This window comes from Heloderma suspectum, chromosome 4 (genome assembly GCF_057233095.1).
Source record: "Heloderma suspectum isolate Gila_16-S chromosome 4, 16-S_ref, whole genome shotgun sequence".
NCBI classification, from domain to species: Eukaryota; Metazoa; Chordata; class Lepidosauria; order Squamata; family Helodermatidae; genus Heloderma; species Heloderma suspectum.
In genome coordinates, this window is record NC_139461.1 from 198,759,009 (window position 1) to 198,783,520 (window position 24,512).

The following is a 24,512-nucleotide window of genomic DNA, read 5'->3' on the forward strand; positions in this document are numbered from 1 at the left end:
AAAAGCCCCCATCTTTGCTAACCAGTCAGTTTACATCTCCAGCAAGGATGTATTTTGCAGTTCCCAAAGCCATTCCTGTCCTTCTTGAAGCCATTGATGGACACCCATTGACACCTGGCCCCATCCAACATGAAATTCAGAATTTATGAACTGAAATCCAGAACCATGGGGAATGGTTGTCCTTTAACCTCAAGCCATTTCCCACTTGTATTGCAGATTACCTGGCTTGCTCAACACAATCCTTTCATTCATTAGAGTGACCAGTCTGTCCAGTTCAATTTAGCCTACTCTTGAAATACCTGCTTCCAGGGTAACATGATCCAGTCAGCAGCCACTGTTTCCTCTGAGTCAGAACCACAACTTCCCAACAAGTATGCCCATTTTCAAGACATATTCAAACTGGTTGAAGAAGAAAGCCTACCCCTCCTCACCCCAATGACTGCATCATTGACCTTATTCCAGGAATTTGCATCGCTATGGTCCAGCTGTATTCCCTATCAGAGTTTGAACTGGCAGCCCTCATGGAATTTGGGTAAAAATCTAAAATGTGGGTTCATTTGACTTTCCACCTCACCTGCTGGGGTACCTGTGTCATTTTGCAAAAGAGAAGTGGGGAATTCCATTTGTGCAACAACTACTGAGCACTCAATAAAATCACTGTACAAAACCAATACCTGTTACCTCTGAGCCCCAAATTGACCAGCTGAGGAATGCTACCATATATACCAAGCTGGATCTTTGTTTTGCATTCAACTTAGCTTGTATCAAGTAAGAGGATGAGTGGAAGACAGCCATTCAAACACAATGTGGAGACTTTGACTATTTGGACATGCCCACTGGTTTATATAATGCAACATATAGCCCTGTTCAGACATGATGCTAAGCCATAATGGTTAAGCTTTTTGAACTAACTATGATGGCTTAGTGTGTTGTCTGTGGGCACTTTTCCTAACCACTGTGGCTACATAACCATGGTGTAACCACGTTCACTAACCACATGCTGCAGTAGGGTTAGCGGCCCCTACCATGGCTTAGTGCATTGACTGTCAGGCCCCCATAGTTAACTGATGCTACCATAGAGCTCCACAGCAAGAGCAGCTGAAAACGGCGCTGCCGTTCCTGCCAGCAAGCGAGATTTCCATGATTGAAATCTGCCTAGCAACACATGATGCAGCAGTTGAGAGCCAGCCTCCTCACTCTCTGTCCCCGCCCACAGTACGAAATTGGAGAAGCGTGCTGGAAACAGAGATGTTTTCAATCCTACACCACTGTTATCAGCACAGCGACCTTGAACGCTTCGCATTCCCAGGCACAAACACCTGCAGCCACTGCGGAAAGCAAAAACATCCCCACCTGCCTGGCCAATGGCCAAGCAGCATCAACCACTATGCATCGTGTTTAGCCTAACCACCCTCCCCCAAGTTACGTTTGAATAATGAATGACATTTTCCAGGAATTCCTCGTTCTTTTCATGAGTATTTACCTAGACAATGTCTTTTTTTCTTCTGGTACTCCAAATCTTCTTGGGCAGCATGTACAAATCATTAGGGTTGTGCATAGGCCCCCCAATTCGCTCCGGAGGCCGATTTGGATCTTCTGAATCAGCCCCGATTCACTTTGGACCAATTCGGACCCAATCCAATTCACTTCGAATTCAGATCCAAATCGAGATTTGGATATCCAAATTGTTTGGATTTTACTTTTTCCCATTGACTTGCATTGGAATACAGAAATGACCATAACTTTTCGGCTTTTATGATAAATACATGAAATTTGGGGTCCTGGCAGGCCCAATGGAGGTGACAGAACCTGCCAACTTTCAGGCCATTTGGCCGAGTGGTTTTTGTGATAGGCGCAGGTAAATTTTGCTTTTTTCAAGGAAATCTCTCAAAACAAAGAGCTATAATTCTCCAGTGCTTCCACAGAAGTGCATGAAATTTGGGCACCTATGGAGGTGACTGAACCTGCCAAATTTCAGACGGTTTGGTCCAGAAGTTTTTGTGCTAGCTATGCAAAAAAATTTCCTCTTCTCAGAAACTAAAACAAAAGGGAAAAAACTGTCAGCCACACAGGAGATTAGAGATCCTAATCAGAAGATGTTTAAGGTGACAATTAGGAGGTCACTATCCCTAACCTTTGTGTAAGTTTTTGTTGAAGTGCAAAAGTACTTTCCTTTTGTCTGTCCTGCATCTACCACTGATCTGAGGTTCTCATTAAGGGAAGAAAAAAAAGTTAAACATCTCTTTGGCTGCAAATTGCAATACACATTACCTGGAAAAGTCACATTGACTGACCTCAGTGGGGTTTATTTATTAATTGCACTGCTGCACTTTCTCTACTCCATATAATTGTATAACCCCCCCCCATTTGCCTTTCTTCTCAATTACATAGCCCACACTGAAGCCTTTTATAGAGGAGATGTTCCTGCCCCCTGACATTTTGGCAGCCTTTTTCCCCAGGAAGGGTAAGATGAAGCAAACATTAAACAAAAATACATATAGCCTAGCCTGATCATGTTCTTCTCATAGTCATTTGATGTACATAAGGGAAAACAAGTGACAGGCAAAGTGTCTTGGAAAATCAGCAAAACTGATGATGCTTCAAATTATGTATATTGTGTAGTGTTTTGCCCCACAGGATATATTGGACTGTGTATTACTGTATTGCTTTGGCCACACACTGTTTGCTTGTGCACAATAATGTGTATGGTGCACTCATGCAGCACACATACACAACCAAAAAAAAAGCAGATACAGAAAGAAAGAACTAACTATTAGCTAAGGGGTGAGGGGAAGGGAAATAACACTGAAGCCTAACAGAAGAGAAAAGGGGATGTTGTTGTTTTGTATTCTTTGGTTTTTTATAAGAATATAGGGAGCTGACAAATGGGAAAGGAAGGAATAGTAATTGAGAAGGGCGGGGAGCCAAAGAATAAACAGTAAAGCAAGGAAACAAACTGTTGGGTTAAAAGTTCAGCCCTATTAGCACCTAGAGATATCACTTTCCAAGGCGCAGTTCCCCACTCCCAACTCCTCCTCTCCCCCTCCCTTCTCTGGCAAGTTGTTACATTTGTTCAGACAGGCTGTCTGGGCTTCAGAATTGTCTGAAGCAATCCAAAGCGCTTTGGATCTCTCCGACCTGCTTCAGACCGCTTCAGACTGCTCCGGACCCGCTTCAGATTTGGACCGAAGCAGTCCGAATCTGCCCCAAATTGTAAAGGTTTGTTTCCTATTGTCTAACACTGATAAATATGTATCTTTCAGAACATCTAAATGTCTTGTCAGTGCTTTACAGATGTGTGCTGTAAATTATAAAGACTATATGGAAAATTATTCAACTTCTGATGGTCTACTAGTAGAGTTTTAAACTGTATAGTGATTACTTCTTTACTGTAACTGTGTATAATGGCAATTTGCTAATATACAATAAACTCTTTGAATACCCTTTTAACTTGTTAAACAAATGAAAACATGCCACACAGGAAGTCTTAAGATATGGATGGTTTATAGAGAAAAGTAGATGCAAAAGAACATCACATGCAGAAATAGAATGTGATACATGCAATGATTACAGAGAAAATACATTTGTCCTTATGAACCACACAGGTTACATGTAAAGATTACACTATGCAAAATAAACTACAGTTTAACTCTTGTTGAGGCGTATTAGAAAACAATCTTAGAAAAACTGCATTGGAGTATGAATGGTTTATAGATCAAATAGTATCAAATACAATAACTATGACATATAAAAGTTATAGTAGGTCCAACCAGCAGCAGTTTGAATTGTTACTTAGCATTCTTAAACTCCCACCAGTCCAAACTAGTTAAATGCAATGTTTGAAGCTTTCAACTATATAGCAAAATGGACCAAAGCAGAGCTTTAGAGAAAAGGCAGGCAGGCAGGCAGGCAGGCAGATGGGGGGGCGGGGGAGGAAGGTATACATAGGCGTCAGCTGAAATTTTTCAAGGAGGGCAGCCAAAGCCGCACAGCAGTTTGTAGTTGTATGCCGCTTGCACAGCACGCGCTGCTACAACACACCTATGCACTTTCCTTGTGTGCTCTTTCTGACTGAGCATCATACTCTGTGACATATAGAATCCTACGCTTAGTAGTAGAAGGTCCTGGGAATTGAACAGCACTAATGCAGAAGAGTGTTATATTCAAGAAGCATCATGAACCTCAACAAAACTTTACTTGGAATGAGGGATGGCTAAACAAAAACACCAAGGAACAAGAGGGAAAAAAAACCCCAAATGCTCAAACACAGTGCAGCTGTTTTAAGAATATATCGTATATTTTATGGCATGACTGCCCTTATCATAACACTGAAAACTTCACATGACTCATCCTACAATAATTCCCTTCATCTTGGAAACATTGGTTAAGACTCTCTAGAGCAGTCCTCCCTAACCTGGTGTTCTCCAGATGTTTTGGACTGCAACTCCAGCATTCCAAACCATTGGCCATGCTGGCTGGGGTGATTGGAGTTGAAGTCTAAAACATCGGAAGGGCACCAGGTTGCGGAAGGCAGCTCTAGGGAGTAGCAGTGGGAAAAGGCTGGAAAGAGTTCCTAGCAGGTATGAAAGCTAAGAGGCAGGGAGCCCACAAGCTAGGTGGCTACAGGAACGGTGCAGAGTAACCCATGATGTAAGATGCAAAAAGCTGAGAGCAGGCCTTGTGGAGGAAAAGGCCAGAGGAAACAGGAAGAGAGCTCTGAAGAAGCCCTACAGAGCATAAAATCCAGAGGGGCCGATGCTGGCAGTGGGTCAGTGACTAGGAGGAGTACAGGAGTGGCTAGGAACTAGGAAGGCTGACCAAGAGGCAGAGTAGATGAAGGCAGTGGGACTGAGTAAATTTGGAGGATTGTGGGGGCGGGGAGTTGAATTTCACAGTTTTCAAACTAAATAGCCAACTCTTTGACTGCAGGCTCTTCATTATAAAATTATAACAAACTAGAATTTTATTCCAGCTTAAAATGCTTCTCTGCTTCTGCTGCACTGATACTGCCCTCAAGATACAAGCAAGAAAGATAAGCTTATTTTCATCTTTCCTTCCTTCTCCTGCAGACAAAGGCTGCCATCCTTGGCCAGTTAGGTTGTTTACAGGGCTGGCCCATGACATTTTGCTGCCAGAGACGAGGGACAAGATGGCACTTCCCACCCCCCTTTCATGTAGAGAAGTTGACCAGACTGGCAGTTGAATCTTACATCAATATTGGCTGCCTCTACTGCATCTAAAGGCAGCAGAGTAGTTTAGGGGGCATGCGGCGGGCTGTGTGGTAAACATACAACTCCGTCTTCCAATTCCTTGACACCCCACACTGCCCCTCCTCCCTCAGCATTTGCTGACTGAGGCAGCCACCTCACTCTGCTTAATGGCAGGGCCAGCCCTGGGATTTAAGCAGCCTATGGGTTAAACTAGGCATCTGGTGGAAGAACAGGGCCTGGGAACTTGGATCTCCATTGCATATCTAAAAAGTGGCAAGGAAAGGTGTGGTGGGCAGGCAGGAGAGAGGTATGCGTGACTGACTCAGGAAGGCCAGTGGAAGCTGGTGGCTCCAATTTTGGTGGGGCTGTGTATCCGTTCTGGGTTTTAGTCAGAACCAGCCAGAACTCTAAGGGAACTATCCAAAGTTTTCAACCTATTGGGGGAGGTATGGTCAGCACTTTGGATAATTCCATTAGAGTTCTGGCAGATTCTGAGTAAAACCCAGAATGGATTCACAGCCCCACCGAAATTGGAGCCACCAGCCACCACTGAGAAAGGGTTAGGGATAGGAGAACCAGGGATGGTTGAGCTCATTGAAATTCTCTGAACTTTACTTCAAAGCTCAGTTCAGTTCTCTCCCATTCTTTTTTTGTGACCTGTTTTTTTCAGTTCATTCAGATGGGAAATTTTTTTTCAAAAGTGCACACTTGTTCCTCATTGACTAAAGTGTGAAAATGCACAACTTAAAAATGCACAATTTAAACTATGCATTTATAAAGTGCTGCACTTGTAAACATGCACATTTTGTGAACATGAATGCAAGTTCAGGAATTTTCAAACATTTTCATAGAATATGCACTCCCATTCACATTCAGGGTTGCAGATGGGGCATTTCCGAGTGATTTGCAAACTAACACAATTCTCGCACATTTTATTTATTTACTTACTTACTTACTTACTTACTTACTTACTTACTTACTTACTTACAGTATTTGTATACCGCTCCACATCCAAAGACCTTCGTACATCCCTAGTTAGGAATCCCAAATTCGTGTTTGCTTCAGCTGAGAGAAAAATTGCAAGGGAAGAGGGATCAGAAGGGAGAAGCGCTTCTCCTCTCCAAATTGCACCTGCCCTCCACTGCTTTTTTAGATGTTCAGCAGAGAACCAAGGTCCCAGACCCAGATCTTCACTGTGCATCTAACCATAAGCAACACGGCAGCCACAATTTCTTCATGAAGATTTAGTATTTCTCAGCTCTTTATACAAAAAGCAATCTTTAGAATGCAAGTGATGACTCTGCATGAAACTGACCAAGCCTAATTGTATTTGGGGAGTGGGGTTTTACACAGGTGATGCACTTTTATATGTACTGTCTGCATCAAGGTAAGTAAACAAATACTAGTAATGAATTATTAACATAGCCACACTTTATGTCACAATATTTATTTGCATGCCTAGGGCTCAAATGATTTATTAGCGATTCAGTCTTTCATTTAATAATGTAATCATGAAGTGCATAAAGCTCAGCCTTTCAGATGTCTGCTATACAAGCAGTACTAATGTAAGTTAAACAATAAATGGTAATGGCTGCATTCATATGGAATGGTAAAGACTAGTTTAGGGCTGTGTACATGACCAGCAGGGCCGAGGTGGCTTAGTGGTTAAGACGCTGAATTGCAGACCGGAAGGTCAGCAGGACAGCAGTTCGAGACCCGAGTGCTGCGTGATGGAGTGAGCTCCCGTCCCAGTTTCTGCCAACCTAGCAGTTCGAAAGCAAGAAATTGCAAGTAAATAAATAGGTACCGCTTCAGCGGGAAAGGTAACAGCGTTCAGTGCACCTCGGTGTTCAGTCATGCCGGCCACATGACCATGGAAGCGTCTTCGGACAGCGCTGGCTCTTCGGCTTAGAAATGGAGATGAGCACCACACCCTAGAGTCGGACACGACTGGTTGGGGACACCTTTACCTTTTTACATGACCAGCAGCAAATGTTAGGTTCATGTGCTCCCCCACTTCTCTTCTGTTTTCAGCTAACCACAGTTACACATTTTGTCTGAACTAGGGATGTGTGAGAATTTCAGTTCACTTCACAAATCACTCGAAAATGCCCTATTCACAATCCCAAATGCAAGCACATTTTCGGAAAATGTCCACGCATTCCTGAACTTCCCTTCAAGTTTGCAAAATGTGTACTTGAAAAATGCACAACTTTCTCAAAATACGCACATTTTAAATCACCCATGTTTTCATCTATGGGGGAAATTTGTGGCATTTTGGAAATCTGCACAAATTTGGGAATTGTTTGCACAACTTTCAGGCTTGATAGCTGTTCATTTTGTGCCATTTTCCCATTCTCACAAAATGAACAGTGATCACAAATATGAGCACAAATCAAGGAGAGATGAGCAGCAAGCTGAAGTTCAGAGAATCTTGGCAAACTCGAGCATCACTTGTTCACCCATCCCTAGTCTGAACCAAGACATGCTGTAGTTAATGCTATCTTTTGTTTAGGTAAACAAGCCAACTTCAAGCCATGGTTAATGATCCTGGCTTATTTGTCTAAAACATTGTAAAAACTAACTGTAGTTCTCAGATTGGACATAACAATTAACCATGGAGAGTTAATTATTCTCCATTAGCCATGGAGAAAATGGAAGCAAAAATTTCTCATCTCCTTGAAACCTGCTGGGAAAGAGGAGTGCCCGATCACAAGGCTTATGGACATAGCACTACACTTTGTGCCAACCAGACCATTATGTGACAACCAGACTAGTGACTTAAAGAGAACCTCAAATGTCCTCCATTACTGTCCCCATCCAAAACTTCATGCAAAGATCTTTCTTGAACAAAGCTGGGATGATTGTTGTTTTCTGTACCCACACATGAGATTCACACTTAATGCACAAGTAATATTTTGTTGTCCATCCTTGTAAAGTATAAAGGGGAGACGTGCACAAGTAATATTTTGTTGTCCATCCTTGTAAAGTATAAAGGGGAGACATGCATTGCTAAACATATGGTCAGCAAGTCAGTGACCAACAGCCAACCACACACCCTGCTTCCAGCATGCTCTTTGCTATATTAGAGCAGAAGTGGGCAACCTACGGCCTGCATGTGGCCCATTGCCTACTTTTATATGGCCTACAGATTCCCCTCCAGCCACACCACCTGTTCCCCACCAATCAGAGGGAAACAGCTCAGCAACAGGGAAGAAGGGATGTGGCTGCCAAGTCCTGCTGATCAGCTGAACAGCAAGGAACAGCTGAGCAGTGGGACTGTGCGGCCACACCTCCTCTTCTCTGCTGCTCAAGTGCTTCACCCGATCAAATGAACAGCAGGAGAGAGCAGTGTGGGGGAATTACAAGGGAAGGAAGGTTTAATCCTCACCCACAATCCTGATGAAAATTGCCCCATCATCCTCCACCAGGCTGTTATTAAGCACAGAAATGCAGCAGGCTGGCAGAGGAGGACTGGGTCACTCTGTCCTTCCCCTGCCAGCTCACTTGATTTCTGTGCCTGGTTGTGGAGGGAGGGGCTCTTTTACTGCTGGTGGGAAGGAGCTGGAGCAGCAGGAGGAAGTGTGCAGAACAGTGGATCACACAGCACTGGCATTACAATACAGCCCAGAAATATGGGGGGGGGGTGAGAAGGAAGGGGGTTGCCACTTGGCCTCAACGGGAGGCTCTGAGGGAGGCAGAGGAGGCATAGACAGAGATGTGGTGATGGTGGCTGTGAAGTGGATGCCCTTGCTTGCTGCTGCTCCTCTCAGAGCTGAACCTAAGTATCTGGAGCATCCCTGTCCAGCCATCCCTTGATGCTGAAATACCCAGTTCAAGCCTCCTACCCCAGCCACCCTTAACTGGCCAGTGCTTCCAGTCTCTCTTTCTCATTTGCATGGATCTCACTTCCATTCTCTCTCTCTGTCTGTCTCTCATAAATGCACACAAAGAGACAGACAGAGGTGGAAGATTTATACCAGGGATGAGGAACCCACAGCCCTCCAAATATTGTTGGACTACAACTCCCATTATTCCCAACCACTGGCCATGATGGATGGGGTTGATGGGAGTTGGAGCCCAGCAACTTCTGGAGGGCTGCAGGTTCCCCACCCCTGATATATAGAGAAAAGGAGGTTCCCCACCCACTTTTAGCTTTGGCCCTGCCACTTGCAGTATGCAGCTTCTGACTACATTTGCCTGAAGGAATGCGGCCCTCAGCCTAAAAAAAAGGTTGCTCGCCTTTGTGCGACAGGAATGTGTCCTTCACACTTTATAAGTACAGGTAGGGATGGCAGAGAATTCTGCCACGGATCTCAGTGAGGCCAAATGCCAGTGCATTCGGCCCCCCGAACTCTGTGGCGGAATGGCCTGCCACCCCCCCGTGGATCCCTCCCGGGACGAGACTTACCTGGGACGGATCTTCCGGGCAGCGGCGGTGGCGGCGGCTGGTCTTCTGACCGGCTGCTGCTGCCACCATTTACAGTCTTGTAAAAAAACAACAACGACGTGATAGGCTACATAAAGATTTACGTAGCCTATCATGGCAGGGTTTTAAAAAAAACGAACGACGTGATAGGCTATGTAAAGATTTACGTAGCCTATCATGGCTGGGTTTAAAAAAAAACAAAACCGCGTACGCAAATGGCGGCGGCTACAGCCGCCACCATTTGCGTTCCTTATTTTGGGCTGTCTTAATCTACGTAAATATTTACATAGACTATGACGGCGAAAATAAAGGGAAACGCAAATAGCATAGCGGGCACTATTTGCGTCCCTTTTTGATTTGCCGTTTTAGCCTACATAAATATTTACGTAGGCTAAAACGGTGAATCAAAAAGGGACGCAAATAGCGCCCACTACGCTATTTGCGTTCCCCTTTATTTTCGCCCTCATAGTCTACGTAAATATTTACGTAGATTAAGACAGCCCAAAATAAGGAACGCAAATGGCGGCAGCTGTAGCCGCCGCCATTTGCGTACACAGTTTTTTGTGTTTTTTTCCCAGAGCCCTCCACGGCCGGAAATCCGGCTGCGGACAGCTCTGGCCTGGCTGGGCCTGGCTGGCTGCTCCGCGGAGCTGCCGCGGAGCACAGCCAGCCATCAAGGATTCCAGGGGGGAGGAACGGATCGCCTCCCCCCATCGAGGATTCCATCAATATAATCCACGGAAAGGTAAGTGACTTTCGTACATCCCTATGTGTAGGCAGCAAACATGACGTACATCACTGTGTAGGCAGCAAACTTGACTCCTGCCTAAATCATGAATTGGCCTTGATAAGTGTGTGTTTCCGGGATAACGCATTCAGGCACCAGCACAATCTTAATTTAGACTTCCCAGAGATGGAGATGATGTGTGGTAGATAGGGAAGTATGAAAGTCACTTACCTTTTCGAAGGGTGACATTCACCGTGGGGGGAAGGCGCTCCGTCCCTCCCCCCAAAATTCTCTCCGGCCGGCTCCGCTCTGTGGAGATTCCGCAGAGCCGCCGGCCAGGGCTGCCCACAGCCAGACATCCGGCCGCTGGGCAGCCTGCAGGGACGCAAATGGCGGCTGCCATAGCTGCCGCCATTTGCATCCCTGTATTTTGCCGTGATATGTAAATACTTATGTAGCCTATCACAGAAAATAAACAAACAGCAGACGCAAATGGCGGCGGCTACGGCAGCCGCCATTTGTGTTCCCTTTTTTTTGCTGTTTTAGCCTACGTAAATATTTACAGAGGCTATTACGGCGAAAAAAAAGGGAATGCAAATGGCGGCCACTACGCCATTTATGTTCCCTTTTTTTTTTCCGTAATAGCCTACGTGAATATTTACGTAGGCTAAAATGGTGAAAAAAAGGGAACGCAAATGGCGGCCGCCGTAGCCGCCGCCATTTGTGTCCGCTGTTTTTTGTGTGTGTTTTTTGCCGTGATAGGCTACGTAAATACTTACATAGCCTATCACGGCTACAATGAGGAAGCGAATGGCGGCCGCAGACATGGCCTCCATTCGCAAGTCAGTGCGGACAGCAGCAGGTAAGTGCTCCGTTTTGTGCACCTTTCGTGGGGTGGGGGGGCGGGGGGCTTTGTTCCACCACGGATTGCGGGGGGCCGAATGCACTGGCATTCGGCCTCACCGAGATCCATGGCAGAATTCTCTGACATCCCTAGTGGTTGATGCCTCCCTCAGAACTAACAGTATTGAAGGAAATATCATTTCATTATGTGTTACATGAGAAAGCCATGCACATTTTGGCTGCTACTTGGTTTAACTGGAAACAGCTTCGCACTTTAAAAAATACCACCCAGCTAACTATATAAGGCAAATCTATCTTTATTAAATGTACAATCCTATTTCCGAGTGGTGCCCATGATGGCATTTCCTCTAAATGTTTCCTAAGGGACCACCTCCATCATGTTTGCACTGAGACTGAGCCAGCAGCTATTCATCATCCAGCCTCACTGCGAGTAGCTGGGAAGGTGTGTGTGTGGCGGGGGGGGGGGGGGGGCTGAAAGGCTGTACCATCTGGAACTGAGGGAAAAGGTGGTATCATCATCGCTTGAGTAAACTCCAGCTCAGACTACCCCACAGTGTCCCACATGCATGAGACAAGGGAGAGGGCATAGAAGGCCTTCACACAACTGGACTTGCTGTCAGGATTGATTCTGAGCGCAGGAAGATAGTTAGCAGCTCAGATTCAGAAGAGAAGCAGCCAGAACTGGGGGAGGGCTTTTCACAGGCCAGTTCAGATATGGGTAGGCGTGCTTCTCAGGTTACCAGCTCCCAGATGGCCGGGCATGAAACCTCATCCTCACCCCCCTCTGTGAGAAGCAGCGAGTGGGAGGAGGCGGCGCTTGAGGTCTGTGACCTAAGGGATGCCAGGCGGAGACACAGAGCTAAGAGGGAAGGGTCAGGGGCAGAGCTTAGACGGTCGAACCGGTTAGCGATGCATGAGAGGCTACGCAGGGGAGCATCAGCGGAGGGGCGGAACCTCCCTCTCTAAGTTAGCCTAGTCAGACAGCCGCCTTTTCAAACTGCAGGCAAATCTCGCTTATTCCCATTTGAATCCCCTGGAGGCATTCCTTTGTAGCCAGAGAGTCTTCACATATTTGCGTCTGCAATGAACCTGAGAAGAATGAATTAAAGGTGTGAGACTGAAGCCTCTTTCTTTGTGTGTTGTGAGTGCTGGAGGGAAGGAGGGGGGCAAGGGAACCCTGACACTCGCGGGCAAATGAGCAACTGCTCGACGGGATTAGCAAATTAGTGCTATACCGTTGCCTCTTGTCTAGAATCATGGCCGTGGCAATATTTCATAGTCAGAAAAGCAGCTGAGAGGTCAAGGAGGCCTGCTCCTTTGCCAAGGAGTTTGAGCAATAGACAAAACTGGTAGAGAAGAGGAAAGCAAGGGGTGTGCTGTTTCCTTTTCTTATTTTATTAAACCACAGGCAGATTACAAGCAGGAAGTTCAGTGGTCAACCTGGACCTCCTTGTCTTCCCCTTACAGTGCTCCTAAGCAGAAAGAGAGGGTGCAGCTGCTGCGCCTGCCACTCTGCTCTTCTGCCAGTCCCGTCACCCACCCTTCTTCCCCCCTGCCAACCGGTGATAACGAGCAGGACTGTGGAGTGGGAACACATAGCAGACAGAGAAGGTGGTGGGTAAAATGTCACTGCAAGAGATGCAGTGGCTGAATCTTTTCTCATTTCTTGAGAACTTTTAAAGCAGGGGGTGAACCTTTTTTTTCTGTCGAGGGCTACATTCCCTTGAGCACTCTGTTGGGGACTGCATGCCAGTGGTGGGTGGGACCAGAGCCAAAAGTGGGTGGGGCTACTGCTTTTCTCTCTCTCAGCTACCCCCTTCTCTCTCTCTCTCTCTCTCTCTCTCTCTCTGTCCAGCAGGCTGCTGGGAAAGGGACAGATTACTCTTGCCAGAGGTCTTGTCTTAACTGATCACTTGCAAAGGACTTTCTCCCCCTTGGCTCCTCTCGCCCTGCCACACTTTTTCTCCTCCTTGCCAGAGGTCTGAACTGATTGCTTGCAGAGGGCTTCCTCCCTGTGCCTTCCATCAGTCCGTCTGCTTTGGCTTTCCCCTCCTTTTCTTCCATTTCGCATCCTCCTTAAAATGTGGCCCACCCATTTTAAAGGGACCATCATTAGTCCCCAGGTGAAAACTAGGAGCCATATTTGCAAGCAATGTTCTCAACTGAACTTGCGGCCCACTGAACCAAATGCATGCCACCAGCCCTTCTATGCTAGCCCAGCAGTTCTCAATAGTCCTCCAATTCTATTGCCTAGCCCAGGCTGCAGAAAGAGTAGGGGATTGTCAGGCAAATGGCAGGCCAAAAATACATGCCTTGTGGGTTGAATTTGTCTAGGTACATCACAAATTGCATAAACCTAATCCAAGAGAAGCTCAGCTTTTTCTTGAGTGAGCGCAAGCTTCTGACTACTAACCTTTCTTTCCCCTTGTCATACTGTGGGAAGTTCTCCCATCCTGCTTTATACTTTCTGACCACCAGACACTTGACTTTTTTAATGCTTGCTAAATGAAAGGTGGCTGGAAAATGTCAATACATGATCAAACAGCCTTCACATGATTGTACCTTAGAATGACTGGGGGGGAGGGGGGACCCACCTTGGTCCTATGCAAATGTATGTTTCCCTTAACCATGATTAAGTAGTTTGTCTGAATGCCTAAATCATGGCAAACCAGGATGGGAAGCACGGTTTGAAGTAAGTTAGCAAACCACAGGTTATGTTAACCATGGTTAAAGGTTACAACTGCACCAAGTAAACTATGGTTTAGACACTTTCCCCAAAACTCAGCTTACCAAAAGAATAAGCTATTCTTGCTGACATGTCTCTATTCACACCCTCAAGAGGCAAGACTTACAGTCAGGGCCAGAAACATTGGAACAAGGATAACTGTTTTGGCAGTTGGCCTATGTACACAACCACATTGAAGTTGAAAGGAAACATACCCAGATCGGAGCGAAGTCAGGACTTCCAGCTGTAATTCAAGGGGTTTGACAAAAGTGGGGCACTAACCATTCAGAAAGTACAGCCAGTGGCATACACACACACCCGTCGTTGGTGGCTCATAAGTAATGAAACAAACCAACATAATTTCAAACTTAAGGCTTGCCTTTAATACCTGGATGAAAATCCTTTGCAGTCAATGACTGCCTGAAGTCTGGAACCCATGGACATGACCAAATGCTGAGTTTCCTCCCTTGAGATGCTTTGCCACCAGGCCTTTACTGCAGCTGCCTTCAGCTGCTGCTTGTTTGTGGGTCTTTCTGCCTTCAGTCTTGTCTTCAGGAAGTGAAAAGCATGCTCTATTGGGTTGAGATCAGGTGACTGACTTGGCCATTGAAGAACATCCCACTTCTTTGCCTGGAGAAACTCTTGGGTAGCTTTTGCTATATGTTTTGGGTCACTGTCCATCTCAATATGAAGAGGCATCCTATCAGTTTGGCAGCATTCGGCTGAATCTGAGCAGAAAGTATAGCCCTATACACTGCAGAATTCATCTTGCTGCTTTGATCAGCAGTCAGGTCATCAATAAAAAACAGTGACCCAGCTCCATTGGCAGCCATACATGTCCATGCCATAACACTGCCTCCATGTTTGACAGATGATGTGGTATGCTTTGGATCATGAGCTGTTCCTTTCCTTCTCCATACTTTTCTCTTCCCATCATTCTGGTACAAGTTAATCTTGGTTTCATCAGTCCACAGAATCTTATTCCAGAACTGGGCAGGCTTTTTTAGGTGTTTGCTGGCAAAGGCTAATCTGGCCTTTCTGTTCTTGAGCGTTACCAGTGATTTGCACCTTGTTGTGAAGCCTCTGTATTTACATTCATAAAGCCGTCTCTTGACTGTAGATGTTGACAATGACATGCCTACCTCCACAACAGCGTTCTTGACCTGGCTAGATGTTGTGAAAGGGTTCCTCTTCACCAAGAGCAGAATTCTGCGGTCATCCACTTTAGTTGTCTTCCGTGGTCTTCCAGGCCTTTTGCTGTTGCTGAGCTTGCCAGTTAATTCCTTCTTTTTCAGGATGTTCCAGACTGTTGTATTGGCCACTCCCACTGTTTTTGCTATCTCTCTGATGGGTTTATGTTGTTTCCTCAGCCTAATGATGGCCTCCTTCACTCGCATGGACACCTCTTTGGACCTCATGTTGGGAGTTCCAGTGAACAGCTACCAAATGCAAATGTAACACTCAGAACCACCTCCAGGCCTTTTATCTGCTTGATTGGTCATGGGGCACCCAGGAAACAGGCCACACCTGGCCATGCAGCTGCTTGTCAGCCATTCCTTCCATTACTTATGAACCACCAACGATGGGGGTGGGGTGTATGCCACTGGCTGTCCTTCCTGAATGTGCCCCACTTTTGTCAAACCCCTTGAATTACAGCTGAAAGTCTTGACTTCACTCCCATCTGGGTGTGTTTCCTTTCAACTTCAATGTGGTGATGTACAGAGGCCAACTGGCAAAACAGTTGTCCTTGTTCCAATATTTCTGGCCCTGACTGTAGCTCAGCAAGCTAAACTGTGGTTTCACTGTATGTCTGGGATCTTAGCCAGGGTTATGGGAACAAACCATATTAGTGCTAGCCATAGTGAAATGTTATGACTATACTGGTCCTTCATGTTTCTGTTGCAAAAGAGGAAAAGCATCTATAGAACATAATATCACATGTAGCTGTGGTTTAGAAGTGGGGAGGGAATGAGATATTGATCAAATTCAGATTTTGTTGTGGGGGGGTGGAATTGCTGAATTAATTTTGTTAGTGTGACAAGTCTGGGAAAGAACGGAGTGTTCTGTATGTGGGAGAAGATCCTCTCTTAAGCATTATAGCACTTCCATCTTACCTGAGAAATGCTTGGCAAAAAATCAACAGTGAAAAATAACCATTAAGGGTTTACAAATAGGCAACATAAATGCTGTTGGTAGAAGGCTGCATATCCAGCACAAGAGAAAGTCAAAGTTACCATAGCAGCAGCCACCCACACTAAACAGTGGCAAAAATGGAACCTATTGTTAATAAAAAAATATGCTAAAATATTTAAAAGCTGGAAGAGACCCTGGAGACAATTAACAGACAAAACTGCATGAAACATAACATGGTTACCCCTCTCAGTTTAGAGTGCACAATGCAGAGAGATGCATGGCAAGGTGGGGGATGACTGGACATTTATTTACATCAAGGCTGGGCAGACTTCAAGCTTGAGGAAACTACTTTGTATTTTATTAGAGCCCCAGGATTCACCAAGCAGGAAAGGTTCCTCCTGTGCAAGCACCGGGTCATTACTGACCCCTAGAGGGACGCCGCTTGCGCTGGCGTTTTCATGGCAGACTATAGCGGGGTGGTTTGCCATTGCCTTCCCCAGTCGTGACTACCTTTCCCCCAGCAAGCTGGGTACTCATTTTACTGACCTCGGAAGGATGGAGGGCTGAGTCCCCCTATCCACATAGACCTGAGCCAGCTACCCAAGACTGCTGGGATCGAACTCAGATCATGGGTTGCAGTATTGCCGCCTACCACTCTGCGCCACACGAGGCTCACTCTGGTGCAAAAGACATAACTTAGAATTAAAGAATGCTGAGCCAGGGACTTGTTTTTATTACCAAAACTGAATGGCGCTCACACTCCTTTAAATTACACCTCAAGTCACCTCAAGCTTCCGTCATTTCAGCAGTATACTATGGGGGGGCATTTTCTTGCTGCTGTTGATGAACCATTGGGAGTCAAAAATCCTTGCTGATCTCCTTCGGATCACCCAGAGACCTACCAGTTGATCCTGATCTACCTTGCACACACCCCTGATTTACATTACCATGCCACGCATCCCCTAAGAAGGTCAATGTGGGTTACCTCAAAACTGTGAGAAATTGTAGACCAAAGCCTAGACAGTTCATGACTGAGTAGGGATATGAGCTCAAGACCAAGTCCATTATACTGGCTACAAAGTACTCTGTTCCATTTGGTCCAGCCCCAGACTCCAGCAGCCTAAAAGGCTATGCCTACTTTGTATTTATTTAGGAGATCAGATGCACCATCCACTTCCCACAATACATGCATGCAAGGTGCTTTAGCTGCTATTGGTTTTCAAGTTCTGCAGTTCACCCCACACTGTGTCCAGCAGGCTGAGGCAGTAGTTTTGGCTAATGGATACCCAAGTGATTCCCCTTCCCTACACACATATGACTGTCAGTCTACCTACCCACTTGTTTCACCGTTGCCACCATGGCAGTCTCCCATTGCTTGCTCCAAACCTTTAAAGCAGAGGTGTGCAACTTGTGGCCCTTCAGATGTTTTGGCCTACAACTCCCATCAACACTACCCAGCATAGCCAATGGTGAGGGGTCATGGGAGTTATACACACTCTAGATGTTTTGGCCTACAAGGCCACATATTTTTACCCAGATATGCAGCCTGGTGAGCCATGAAACCACATGCAGCCCATCAGCCACATATATTGTGGTAGGTGTTTGATGACACCTATTTTCTTTTTCATGGGGGCTGGAGGCAGGAAGCAAAACCAAGAAGTTCATCGAGCCCCCACTATGCCACTTTACATGACTAGTGGACCGTTTTTGGACTGGTCATAGGTAGTACAGGCCATCTGAACAAGGTTTTAGATGCTACAAGTATTATTTTATCACGCGATTGGTACTAGTAATGACATAAAGTTGAAACGTTGCAAATGCATGCTAAGACATTTTTGAAACTATAAAATATTTTAAGGTTGCTTTTCTGTAAGAATCAGAGAACACACTATTGGGGGGTGGGGTGAATCCGAACAGATTTTCCACCCTCCTCCCATGTTAATACTTCTAGTTGGCATACATCTGAGAATTTGTGAAAAGGTTTTGGACCACAAAAGAATGCATGACAAAGCCTGCTTTGTTAGATCTGACTCATTTTTAATTCTTATTTGTACTTAATCTTGGGGAAAGGAAAATGTTTCCGCTGTAGGATTCTTCCTTAAATAAGGAGTAGCAAAAAGCTGTTCACTGTGAGGAAAACGGTTTGACAAGATAAAAGCAGTTGCAGCACAGTTAGATTAGTGGGGCTGTGTTCTGGGGACAAGGCCAGAGAAGAATAAATACAGTTTACTCATGAATACACTGTTTGACACTCTCTTCAACAGGAGGAATTGATTTCTTTGAAGTTGTCATGATTACCCATATCCCCTTTCCACTGGCTGCATTCACACATCAATGCTAAGCCATGGTTGATGTTAACCATGGTTTGTTGCTTTCACCAGGAATTGTTTTGTAGATGAGAAAACAAGCCGCAGCTTGTTTTCCCTATTTCTGGTTTATTTCTCTTCTGTCCATTTTGCAAGTCTTCAGAGCAGTTTCATTTTTAGGTTGTTCTTGCTGGGCACCTCTGTTTCAGCTTCGACAGTAGCACAAACAAGTTTGGGATAAGCCATATTCTGGGTTCAGACATCATCACAAGCCATAGTTTAACCAAGCCAGACATCATAAGCCAACATTAAACCATGGCTTCTATTTGTAGCTAGTTAACAAAACATAGTTTGTTTGTGGTGGTGAATTAGGACGTGACATCTATACCAGAAATGGCCAACTTCTATATCTTTGGGGCCTTAAGGAGTCCCAAAGGGTGCTAAAGGAAACATTATTTCAGAGTTGCTGTCTGTAATCTTTAAGAATTCTTGAAGAATGGGTGAGGTATCAGAAGACTGGAGATGGGCAAATTGAGATGGGTGAGATGGATCTGGGAAGCTACTTGCCTGATGGTGATACCAGGGAAAATTTTAGAACAGGTTATTAAATGGTCAGTTTGTGAGAAAACATATCTAGAAAAAAAGTGCATTGATTACTTGCAACCAGCATAGGTTTATCAAGAATAAGTCATGCCAAACCAACTTTATCTCCATTTTTATAGCATTGTTAGTTGCTCATGGGAATGCCATAGAGATATCTTTATTTCATTTGACAAAGCCTCACATGATGACAAGACTTTATTGACAAGATGGTACAATGTACATTGGATGATACTACTTTAGGCAGATCTACAGCTAGTTGAACAACCCTACTCAACAGGTGCTCACTAATGGTTCTGCATCAACCTAGAGGGAGGTCTTGAGTGGACTGCCACAGGGCTCTGTCCTAGGTGCTGCACTATTTTTATAAATGACTTGGGATGAAGGAATAGAGGGAATGCTTATCAAATTTGTAGATGACACAAAGCTGGAGGTGGAAGTAGCTAAGAACACAGAATACAAAACCAAGATTCAAAATGATACTGACGGGCAGAAACACTGGGCTGGAATCATGGCTGACCACAGGAATTTTTCCGGGGTGGGGGGCTTCAGGATTTGTACAGTTCTCATTTGTGTGTATACAACACACCTGTGCATTTTCCTCATGTGTGTGTTTTGTTCCTTAGAGTCATGTTCCACAACATTTAGAAACCTACACAGAGTGGCAGAAAATCTTGGGCATTTGACAGCAGTAATGTAGAAGAGTGTTATATTCAAGCATGACACAAGAGGTATCATAAACTCCAACAAAACTCTATTTGAAGTGAGGGATGTTTTAAAAAACTAAGAAGGAGGGTGTTTCCAGATGAGGGTTTTGTTGTCCAATCACCTTGCCTCATTCACAGAATTTTACATGAGGTCTAGATGATGTGGTATTCCACTCATATCCCTCCTGTGTTTTCCCATTGCTACTTGCATCTTTTTTCTTTCCACAAAAATCCGTTCAGGAGGAAAAGTCAGAATGTATATCATATGTTAGAGATGTATGCAATTATGCATGGTGTGGGAAAAAGTGATTAAGGAGAGTTTTCTCTCCCACTCTTATAATACTAGAATCCACGGGTAATCCAATGAAACTCACTCGTGACAGTTTCAGGACAGACAAAAGGAAGTTCTTCTTCATATAGTGCAAAATTAAATTATGGCATTTATTTCCAGAAGATGTGGTGATGGCCACCAACTTGGGACAGTGTTAAAAGGGGATTAGACAAAGTCATGGAGGCTAAGGCTATCAATGGCTACTAATTATGGTGGCTATATATTACCTGAATACCAGGAGTTGCTAGGGAAGATGACCTGCTATTGCACATGTCTCATAGAGATCTGGTTGGCCATTGTGGGAACAGAATGCTGGACTAGATAGGCCTTTAGAGTGATCCAGCATGGCTCTTATATTCTTATGTAGTTGTACAATGCTTTTGACTGGTCGTCCTAGGAACCGTTCATCTGGAAGAACCCCAAGAAGGAAAAAACAGATGCACAAACACATACAGCAGTGTAAAGAATGTCATACTCGGTGTTTTCTGGCATCACCACCTTTAGCATTAGGGATGTATAAGGCATTTGTTTCAGTTCATTTTTTAAATCAGGATTTACCCAGTTTGCACCTTCCAGACAAAACACAGACTCGGATGCAATCTGCAGTCGACATCTGCACATTTCTGAGCTTGCAACGTGATTTGCAGACCCCAAAGATGTGTTTGACAGCATGTGTACAACTGAGAAGTGTGCATGAAAAATGGGCACAAACATGGTTTAATCAATGGGAGAAGAATGCATACTTTTCAAAGATTCTCACAATTGATGCATACATTTGGAAAAACACGCGCAAATATATGCACGAGTTTTCATGTGAAAAGAAAAAAAAATCACCATCTGATACGGACCCAAGATGAAACAAGCTTCGAGATGGAATTTGGAAAACTTCAACAAACTTGAGTTTTGCTTGTATAGACATCCCTGCTTATCATAACACTGACAACTTTAGAAGGCTTATCAGGAAAGGGAATCCCATGTTCTAGAATTATTTCTCTCATATTGGAAACATTGGTAAACACTCTATGGAAATGAGCAGTGGAGTCTGCAGGAGTGTTTTTGGTGGGGGGGGAGAAATGGGGATGTTTGATCAGGGTTTAGGGTTCTAAAGGAGCTCACTTTACTACTCACTTTACTTTTCATATTGTTAACAGCCACTTTTTACATCAGCTGACGTAATACAATGTTTGTATTACTTGAATTTTAAACTTCATAAATGTCTTTTGGAACTGCACAGTTTTTCCCAGAATAGCACACTTTGTGCCTGATTGCACTTTATTATATAAAAAAAGCCCTGATAGCATGGGAGAACAGGCCTACATTTCTGGTAGATCTGGTTATTGAACAGTGAGAAGGCCCAGGCACCAGATCTACTAAGATAGGTAGACCTAGTCCCTGAGAAAAGTGTATACCAGGACTTTGAGTGGGGTTAATACGAGAGGTGAGCTTACTTGCTCAGCTTGTAGTCCAGCCCTAGGCTTTGCTCTCCAGGCAACATACAAGAGACTCAGGTACCTTCACAACAGGTTTCTTTATTTCTACAATGCATGAACAAATACTAATTTATGAAGTGCTGCATAACACAATGTCTCAGCTCCAAAAGCTACACTAAGAGAGAGAGAGGCTCCAGCCACTCCTCCAGGAGGAAAGAGAAAGTAAAACTTGCAGGAGCTCTTAAAGTTATATATAGCTTCAATACATTGCACTGCTGCTAAAATCAACTTCGATGCATTTTCTTTTTTAAAAATCCCAACACATATGGAAACTGGATAGCAATACTGAATTATACTGAAGGCTTGTTATAGACTACTCTAACGTCCCCTTCCTCCAATAAAATGGGTATAACAACACCGAGCTGTGATTTCATTAATTGGCTAAAAATACCAAAAGACAGGAACAGGGTAGTTTCTCACAAGGCAAAATGTGCAAAATGGCTCAAACTAAGATCAAGTTCAAAAGAGGTAAATATTAAGTCCTGCATTTAGGTAAAAGAAATCAAAGGCACAAGTACAGAATGGGGGAGACCTAGCTTGGCAGCAGTACATGTGAAAAGGTCTCGTTTGGATAATAAACTGAACATAAGACAGAAGCACGATACAGCTGTTAAAAAAGCAAATGCAGTCTTAGGCTGTGATAAACAGAAGCAGTGAGCAGATCTTGAGAAGTAATACTTTCGTTCTACTCAGCATTCATCAGGCTGCATCTGAATTACTCTGCTCACTTCTGTGTGCCACATTTTAAGATGGACACCAACAAACTAGAGCACATCCAAAGGAAGGTGACCAGACTGATGAAGGGAATGGAGACCAAGTCCTCTTGAAAAGGCTGGGTATGTTTAATCTGAACAGACAATTAAGGGAAGAAATGATGGTGATCTCCAGATATCTGGAGGGCTGTCACACAGAACACAGAGCAGAGGGCAGAACTAGAACCAATGAGTGGAAATTGCAGGGAGGAGAAACGTCCTAACAGTATGCGCTGTTCAGCAGTGGAGCAGACTGCCTCAGGAGGTGGTGGGCTCTCATTTGCCGAAAGGTGTTTAAGCAGAGGCTGGGCAACCATCTGTCATGGATACTGGAGCTGCATCCACATTGTAGATCATCCATTAAGTAGGACGGTGGACTAGATGACCTCCAAGGTCATTCCAATGCTATGATTCTATTATTCTGTTCCACTGTAGGGGCAAACTCCTTCCTGGGGGCAAAGTCCTGGTATAATAGATGAAGCCTATGGTTGCCTATCTCTTATCGATTACACCTGATTCAGCAGGTGCACAGGGTCCCTGTACAGGCTCCTGCTTTCTACTCAAGCAAGAAGAAAGGGGTGATCCAGAAATGTGGCCTTCATATACTTCAGTTGGATGCTATGGCACTTAGTAAACTGAGTGAAGGTCTGAAAGATTTTCCAATTGCATCACAATGTGAATGGGCCTGCAAGCTAGCTAATCAGCATGGCACAATGCAATTGAAGATCCGTCTTCCCAGCTGTCTTGTGACATGGACAGAAATGTATATCCCTATCCATTATCCAGGCCCACTTGGAATCGTGGTTAGCATTATAACTATCTCTACATCGGGGCCATCATTAACTATCTGAAATAGTTCAGATTTCCTTGCCCAGATGCATAAAGTCAGTTCTGAAAGCTGGAAAAAGTAATCTTTGTTACATTGATAGCTATTATGCTTAATTTTAACTGGCTTTAATGGGGCATTAGATGCTGCTTTAATTTAGTTTCCTGCCCTGAACTGTAAGGGTGGACAGCTGGTTGGCCACTGTGTGAACAGAATGCTGGACTAGATGGACCCTTGGTCTGATCCGGCATGGCTCTTCTTATGTTCTTCTTAAGGGTGGGCAGGCTTTAAATGTATGTGTATGTATGTACGTATGTATATGTATATGTATATGTGTGTGTGTGTGTGTGTGTGTATGTATGTATGTATGTGTGTGTGTGTGTGTGTGTGTGTGTATATATATATATATATATATATATATATATTCTCAACAGAAGATTGACATTGTTATCTGGATAATTATGGGTATAATTATAGATATAGCTCAAGATCAGCCTTCCCCACCTTGGTGCCCTGGTACAAGGGACTGCTGTAAGGTCAGAGAGCTTTCAAAGTGCTTCTTTCTCTCTGTAAGTAATGCTAGGAGAAAAACTACATTGAAAAATGTTGATCTTTATGCATTGGACAAGCTCTCAGATTCTGCCACACAACAGAAACCCGCACAAGTTGCGGTGCTGTAGGGTGGAGTCAGGTAAAGAGATTATATTTCCCACAACTGGGCTACAGCTCCCATAATTCCTATCCAGCATGGCCAAGAATTGCAGTCCAACACATCTGGAGGGCATCAGGTTGGAGAAGGCCACTGTTGGGTATTTATTATTACAGTTGTATCCAACCTTTCTTCCATCAAGGCAGCGTAGCGGGAAGATGTCAGGCCTGCAGGATCTAATTTGGTTTTAATTAGAACGCCGAGATCCACCAACCGAAGCCCAGTTCAAAACAGATACACTTAAAGAATTCTGAGCCCAGGAACATGTTTTATGTTCTAGAACTGAACGATGCTCACAGTCCTTCCACAGAAAAAACCAGTCCTGGTTACCCCTCAAGCTTTCTTAGTTTCAGCGGTAGGGTGGGGGAATATCATTTTGTTGCTTTTAATGTTGAACAACTAGGAGCAAGAAATCCTTAGCAATCTACTACAAATCACCCAGCAAGCTACCAGGAGATCCAGATCTGCCTTCTGCTCACTCCTGTTGTAGTGTACATAGGATTCCCCAGTGGGAATTCCAGGCATTGACCAGATCAGACATGCTTAGCACCAGCGAGGTTTCTGCAGCATGTCCCTTCAAACCATATCCTGGGACCTAACATACACCCACCACCCCATCCTCTGAAACAATGTTTCTTTAGCTAATCCAGTAAAGTAGCTGTCAGTGAAGCATCCAGAGCATGCTGCACAAGTGGTGACCCCA

General features: G+C 44.6%; 1 protein-coding gene across 1 annotated transcript in view; it reads right to left on the reverse strand.

Annotated features, from left to right (window-relative positions):
- Positions 1 to 24,512, reverse strand: part of PLPPR5 (phospholipid phosphatase related 5) — a 114,362-nt gene that overhangs the window by 33,273 nt on the left and 56,577 nt on the right. The gene's annotated exons all lie outside the window — the stretch shown is intronic.